Source organism: Neurospora tetrasperma (genome assembly GCF_000213175.1).
Source record: "Neurospora tetrasperma FGSC 2508 unplaced genomic scaffold NEUTE1scaffold_3, whole genome shotgun sequence".
NCBI classification, from domain to species: Eukaryota; Fungi; Ascomycota; class Sordariomycetes; order Sordariales; family Sordariaceae; genus Neurospora; species Neurospora tetrasperma.
In genome coordinates this window covers 306,456-313,373 of record NW_009799101.1, presented here as the reverse complement: position 1 = coordinate 313,373, position 6,918 = coordinate 306,456, and positions in this window count along the sequence as shown.

Below are 6,918 nucleotides of genomic sequence, written 5' to 3'. Positions count from 1 at the left end.
AGCTGGCTATTATTAGTAGTCTATTTAAAATCCTTTTTATAGAAAGGATTTTATTATTAATATTTATAATTCTAGGGGAGAAAGGGATTCTATAGCTATTTCTTCGTTTAAGGAGAGTAATTTTCCTAATATTAAAGAATTTTTTAATAGTGAGGGTACTATTAATACTACTTCTATTAATAATAGTAACCTAATAGCTTTAAGGGAGGATTTAATAGAGTTAGATAATAGATTCTTTTTTAATACTCCCTTTCTTAATTAAATAATTCTTTATATAAATAGGAAAGATAGGTTTTTAATTTGATTTTCTTAAAGGTAAAGAGGAGTAAGGGGTATATAAAGAAAATAGATAGAGATTTAAGGAAGGGGGTAAGTAGAGCGAATCTCCTATTATATTATATATAGGCCAAAATCTTCTTTTATTCTTTTGCCTATTGTAGTATTTAGTCTTCCTTTTAAAAATAGCTAGAGTCTAATCTATTATTTTCGCTAAAAGTTATAAAATAGTAATAGAATATAAATAAAATATATAGTTTTAAAATTATTAGTATTTTAATTATATTATATAGATCTACTCTTTACTTATTTCTATAATTCTATAATATAGTACTATTATATTAAGGTTGGTTTAGATTTAATATTCTTCCTATTATAGAATTAGCAGGAATTTCCTTTTATTGAAAAATAAAAAGCTAAAAATAAAAATATTAGTAAAAGTAGAAGTGTAAAACAAAGATATAAAATTAGAATTAAAAAAAGGAAAAATAATTAAAGTAAAAAGTGTATAAAGAAAAAATAGAATTATATTGTAGTTTTAGTATTAATATATTAGGCTAATTAATATATATTAGGTATAGATTTCCCTATTCCCGGTATATACAAATTGGGTATCCGATTAATCCCTAGGATTTATTTATATCCCTAGACGTTTCCTCTTTAGGAGTATTACTTTAATTTGGGTTCTTAATAAATTCTTCCCTATTTTATTATTAACGGTACTTCTTTTCGTCTTCCTTTTTTCTATAATAGTACCTTCTTTAAATTTATATTATAGTATCCATCCTAGAATTTCTTCTACGAATAATTTGTTATTAGCCGGTTCAAAATTTCTTTAATCTCCTCCGTCCTTGGGAGAAATCTACTCCTTTCTAAGTATTGTACTTAGGTTTTTAATGTCTAATATTATTCTATTTCGAATTACAAACTTTTTAATCATTTTAATATTTATAAATTTATTGAATTATATTCTATTAAAGGTATTAATATAGTATATACTCCTTAAGTTAGAAATTTTATATATTCTATAAGGACCCTACTATCGGTAGAAAAGCTTCCTTATAGAGTTAATATTAATCCTTCGAATACTATTATACTTTAAGACTAAGTTCCCGACTTTGATTTAGGCGTTTTTAGGTCATATTTTTTATTAATTTTACTTATTATAATAATTCGCTACTATTTCTATTATAATATTAATTTTCTCTATAGCCTATACAAATTTATATTTAGAATCCTTATATATTTTAGTAATTATATTAATTAGCTCCTCCTTTATTATTACCCTATTATTATTTTTCAAATTGATAACCCGCTCGGAGGGCAAATTGAATTTAATTAGTAATATTAGGTTATAACTGTATATTAATTGGAAGGGAATATATCTATAATTATTTATAATAGTAGTTCGGTCTTTAAAAAATATATAAAGTAAGTACTTCTTTTAATTAATATTATTTCCGCTAATTATTTTTACTAGTAAGGAGGCGATTGTTATATACTCTTATTTATTTTGATTTTCTAATTCTTAAATTATAGAGTATAATAGATTCTTCAAGAACCCTTAATTGAAATAAATATTTAATAATTATTTTTTAAAATTCTATATTTCTATTAATGAAGATTATTAAAGGGTATCCCTACTTTAAGAATAGGAATTTAAAGAAATCCTTTACTTTATTTAAAGAAGTTGTAAAGAGTAGGGTAGTTTCTATATAGCTTATTAGGTCGTCCCTAGCCTCTAAGAGGGGGATTTTCTTATTATTTGCGCTTAGAAGGTATTAAATATCTAATATTTATTTCTCAAAGGGATAGGAGTTTGAATAAATCTATTAATAGCTATCTTCGAATTGTTTGGGCTTAAATATTTAATAGTCAAAGTATAAGCGGATTAATTTTTCTATTTAGGTATATATCACTTTCTAATAATAGTTTTTAGTAATACAGCGGTATATTCCTTTCCGACCTTAATATCCTACCTTATTATAGTAGCGGAATATAATTTACTAATATTTTTTTAACCTATTAATAAATCGCTTTAGGTTTTAAATAGAAGTTGGGGGTTATGATTAAAGAATTCTATTATATACTATAAATTTAATAATATTAGTATAGAATTAATATCTTATAGTAATTCCCTTTAGCCTTAGGGGTATTTTGTAGGTTAATAAATACTTAGCGATCTCTTCCAACCTATTAAATTATTCTCTTTAGAATATTAATTCTAAATTATTTACTTATATAACGAAGGTAGAATTTATTTATATATTTATAAAATTATTAATATCCTCCTTATATATTAATTTACAGAAGTTAGAAGGGCTGGGGGGGTTATAAAATAGGCTATTAATTATTATATTCTTACTCCCTAGGATATATTTAACGTTGAAGTTAAGAATTTTTATTTAAATAATTTATTATATTAGTAGCGCCCTAAGTATTTTGTTCGTAGCCCTATTTAATTAGTAAATTAGGATTATAGTATTAGTTTTAATAATAAAGTAAATATTGAATAAATACCTCTTTAAATATTTTAATATATAAAGAAGATTTCGAAGTTCCTTTCTCGTAGTATTGTATTTTTTTAGCACTGGTTTAAATTCTATTTTTAAATTGGTATAGGTATTTCTTTCTATCGGGGCCGATTAATTCTAGGATAATTCCTTAACCTTTTAGTAATATATTAACTATAAGGAAAATTATTTTATAATAATTATTATGATAGATTAGGGTAGTGAAGATTAGTATTATAGTAGTTATATATTATAGGTACTCTAATAAAAACTATTCGTTTTCTATTTATTAGAATTTAATATCCCTTTTAATTAAATTGTAGAAAGGGATTATAATAATACCGAATCCTCCAATTTAGATTCTATAATACTTTATAATATTTAAGAAAGCGTGGATCTATTTTAGTCTCTTCCCTTTTTATTTATTTAGTATTCGTAGTAAATTTATTTATTAACTCTTATACCTTTATTTATAGCCGGGGCCTTCCTATCTAATATATATAGGTACCCTACTAATATTATTTCCCTTTAGTATTATTAAAATATAATAATTAAAATCGTTCTTTTTATTAATTTTATGTTAATAAATACTTTATTAATATTTATGATATATTGTAATATATACTTCCTAATTTTCTTAGTATTAATCTACTCTTTATTATAATTATTTTAAGGCTTCTTAATATATATATTATCGAAGTAGAATTAATAAATATTAGGAATTTAATTATATAGTATTCTTATTATTTTTCTTATAAATTAAGTAATAGAGTTTGTACTTCCTTATAATAGAATAGTTATCCGAAAATAGCTAATAAGGGTTGAAAAGTTAATAAGGTTATAGTTAATTTTATTAAGGGGAACTTAATTTTATTTAGAAAAAAAGTTTAATAGGGATATTATTTTATAGCCTCTAAATATTTTACTAAATTCCTTATAATTTAGTAATAGGTTAATATTTTAGAGAATTATTTTATCAATCCGTTAAACGTTATTAATAAGACGTAGGCTACTATCCTTCTTTATAATTAGAAACTAATTATTTTTATATCTTATATAGTTTTCTTCTAAAATTCCCTTCTTAATCCAAACCTTTAATAGGTTATATACCTTATTATAAAGAGTTTTAGGGATTGGAATAGTTTTTATCTATTAGGTAGAATAGGGAATAGTACGGATTACCTAGGGTGGAATAATATTAGAATCTAATTTTTTATATTTAGTAAAATCCTAGGTTAGAGCCTATTCTTTATTAAAGAGAATATAAATAAATAATTTAATCTCTCCTTCGTTTAGTGTACTCTAAATTATTTTAAGTAGGGTTTAAAATTATTTTTCAGTTAAATATAACCTTCGAATTAATTCTATAAACTTTAGTACAATATAGTCATCCTATTTAGAATTATAATCTTTAAATATAGTAGTAATATAATCCTTAACTATTACTAATTTCTTTTTTTTCTAATTAGGGTCTCCGCCGGGTTTTAATCTATTTAATACAATATTATTAACCGGGTTTACTTTTTATACTATTCGTTTATATATTATATTAATTTATACTATAGTATATTCTAATTTTTCTTTAGCGACCTCCGTTTCCTCTTAAATCCTTTCTTAAATATTAATTATAAGTAAATCTCTAGCCAATATAGTTCCTAGACCGGTATTCCTAAAAATTTTAAGAAAAATTTCTTTAAATAGTAATAAATTTGCTGGGAATCTTTCCTTTCCTATAGATTTATTAAGTAGTTTTATTTTAATTTTAGGAGAATTATTAAGTTTTCTCTAATTTTATTAGTAATAAGAGTAATTTATTTATTATTTTCTTTTAGGATATTTATTAACAGTTGTAGGTGGGTATTAATTATTAATAGTATAATCCTTTTTCGGTAATCCTCGCTAGGCCTATTACTTTATTTATAAATATATAAAGCAATATAAAGCCGTTATAATAATAAGGGAATTAAACCTTCTATCTATCGCTTTATCCTCCTTTAAGGGTCTTTAAATTTATAATTAATATAGTATAGATTATTACCCCGTCGAATATTATAATTATATAATTCCTTCCGCCCTCTTTATACTTTATATAGACTTTAGCGTTTTAAAAGAATAGTAGGCCTAAAATAATATTATAATTCGGTAGGGCTTGCTTAGTAATGAAAAAATAGACTTCCTTTCTTTTATTAAATAATTAAACCTTTTTATAAGTTTTATTAAGGAATCCCTTCCTCTATTAATTACTATTAATATTAAAAATATTTATAGTAATATTCTAAAGGCCTAGCGAATCCACTAGTACCTTATAGATAGTATTATATTCAGCCTTTATATTTAATAAGGCTGCAATTTTCTTCCCTCTCTAAAATTTTACTAATATATTAAATATAAGTAAAAGGGTAAAGTATATAGTATTTCCTTTTATAAAAAGGAATTTATTAACGAATTTTATTTAATTTATTATTGGAATTAATATATTCCGAAGGGAAATAATCCGGGCCGGTACAAATTTATTCTTTTTGTAACTTTTAATATTTTAATATTCGAATAGAGAGAAAATATCTTCTTCTAAAGAAGGTTGGGCGGATATAGGGCTATTATTCTTTAATGTAATTTTAATAAAGTTTATTCATATTTCTATTTTAAAATTGTACTTTTCTAAGGATATATTATAAATTTATATTTTACTAGGTCTAGTAAGGACGAATTTATCAACTTTCAAATTATTATTGAGAATAGTACTATTATAGTATTTAAACTACGTAGTAGGGATCCCGTCCTAATTATAAGGAATTTTAGAGAATTATTTAATTTAATTATAAATTGTTAGAGTATTAGTAGGGTTATTCCAAATAATATCTTTAATAATAATTATAATTTTAATATTTATAAATTTAGCAGTTATAGGGTATATTTCCTTTATTTCTAAAATATTATTTCAAATCCTAATATTCTTAGTAAGTATTTAATTTACTCCGTTGTCCTTATATATAAATAAAACCTTTTTAGACTATATTTTTAATATTTTACTAGCGGGGTTAAATAAGTATGTTCGAGCCTGATTATTTAAAGTTGTTCTAGGCTATTTAAGAGCTACTTTAAATATTTTTATCATAGAAGGTTAAAGGATTAGTATAAAGGGAAGAATGATTATAGAGTTTAATATTATTTTATCGGTCCTAAGTCTCTTTAATTCGCTTATAATTACTATAGTATTTTAAAAAATAGTATAAATTTCTTTTCAATTAACGTTTGCCCTAAGGGCTTCTCTTAAATAAGTAATATTTTTAGAATTAGTAAGGATAATATAAGTTCGGACTATTTACTCTTAAATGAGAGAAGATATTTTATATAATTCCTTCAATATTTTTATTAAGGTATAATTAATAGTAATAATAGAGGGGCCGTTCTTAATTTGAATTTAGTTTTAATATTATTTAATTTACTTAAAGTTCTAAAGTAAATTAAACAATAGCATAAACGGGGTATTCTACAGGTTATATTATCATTAGACTTTGAATTTTTACTTTTTAAATTTCTAATAATTAGGATAATTAATATTTAAAGCTATAAGAGAGTAGATTATATCCCTTAATTATCCTATATTGAAAATTCTAATATATATATAGTTAGGGATATAGTCCCTAAATTCTATTTTAGAACCCTTAAATACTATAGCGTTTATATTTCTATTCTAATTAATAAGTTTCTAAATAGTAATACTATAATTATAATTAATATTCTTCTATTTATACTCCTAAATATAATAATTCAATTAATTATATTAGTAGTACTATTATTAATACCCTCCTTTATTATCTCTTTTTATACTTCGCTTATTTTTACCTTTTTTATAAAAGGAATTAGTTTGGATAGTGTTTATTTAAGGATTTATAAGTTAGGTAGGTTAATAAGGGGTAAATTATTAAGGGAGGGAAGGTTACTTTTGAATTAAAGAAGCGAAGGTAGTACTTTGGGTAATTATTAATTATTCTATATAGTTAATTAAGCTATTTATAGTCTTTTTATTAAGAGCCGGGGCAAATTTGGTAGAGATTTACGCTTTTATAGTCGTCCTTTTAATAGGAACCTTTATTATAGTTTCTTCCTTAAAAGATTTAAAGGAATT